Below are 1,437 nucleotides of genomic sequence, written 5' to 3' on the forward strand. Positions count from 1 at the left end.
GGAAAGAGGAAAGGCTTGGATAGGAGTAGAGCTGGTCTAATACCTACGGATTTGTCCCTGGTTCAATCGTGCAAAAGTTGTAGCGAGTTGTAACTACCAAACCCAGCCAAACCAGCTCCCGCAGCCACTTACACCTCCGCTCAGACGGTTTTAAAGCTCAGCCCTTATCTCCTGTACCCTGAGGGCATCCTGGGAGAGGGATCATATCATCGAAATTGTAACGAGACGATCCCTTTATTAAAGAGAAAGTGGGCAAAGAAGGGAATCCCGAGCAAACGCTGCAGGGAGGGGGAAAGAGCCGGGTGTGAGTTAACGTGCTCATGTCCAGGCTGGGTGCTTCCCACCGAGCGCTCACTGCTTTCTGGGCTCGCTGGGGAAAACACTGGCCAAAATGGGTTTGAATGAATTGGAAAATAAAAGGCGAGCTTTTCAACAGGGGTGTATTCGGGAGCATTAACTGTGGCCAGCGGTTAATTTCTGCCCTTTTCTCATCCTTAAAAGTCCGCAAAGTGTCTTGTAAGACTTGGTCTTTTGTTTTAGAGCCTGGAGAAAACTCTTTGTTCTTTCTTAGGGTTAGCCCAGTTCTCAGACTTGCACATGGCAATACTTGAATATCTCCACGTCGTGATATTAAAGATGGATATTCCCACATTATTCCCATCATTGTTTCTGTGACAAAAAGCACCGAGTTCATACATAGTAAAGACGTCTTTTTTCTGACGCCTTCACGTTGAGAAGTTGAAAAGGTATTTTACTGAAGTTCGGCTAAATTGCAGGAACAGGTTCACCCAGAGGACAAATTTTCTATTCGATTAGTTGTATTTCAGCCGGGAAGAGTGACCTCTAAACCCTTAACCTTTTGGACCCAAACTACCCTTCCCTTTCTCTGGCATGGAGACCAGCTAGCAGCAGCGCTTGAGGAGGGAATTCCTGAGCCAAGTTTTCAAGTTTTGTTACTCCCGGTTCCTGTGATAGCGGCCTTTCGCCTCCAGAGTTGTCCAAAGCCTTCCCTTTGCCCATCTGAATCTGGGGAAAGAAAGGTGGGAAAGGGAGGAGGAAAAACAAAACAAAACAAAACTCCTCTCTGGCTCTTCTTCTTGAAAATCCCCTTCCCGGACCCCCGCTGTTTACTTAAAGTCTGTGACAAGTTGGCCGGGAGCAGGACAAACATGTTATTCAAGAGAGAGCTACCAACTATGGCATCTGTGGTACAGTTCTGGAAAATAATGGCCTTGGATAAGCAAATCCTTGCTTTGTGCTTCTTCTTATCGACCGAAATGGCTCTCAAAGTTAAAGGGCCAAATTCTGCTCCCAGATTTCCTTCCCCCGCCCAATGAAGTCAAACAGGGATGTAGTGGCCAGCAGAATTTGTCTCATTGTCTTTTGAAATGTTAATATCTCCAGGACGAGTGTTGGGGTCAGCAGGCACGGGCGCCA

The sequence above is a fragment of the Mesitornis unicolor genome, unplaced genomic scaffold (genome assembly GCF_000695765.1).
Source record: "Mesitornis unicolor isolate BGI_N332 unplaced genomic scaffold, ASM69576v1 scaffold40613, whole genome shotgun sequence".
Taxonomy (NCBI): Eukaryota; Metazoa; Chordata; class Aves; order Mesitornithiformes; family Mesitornithidae; genus Mesitornis; species Mesitornis unicolor.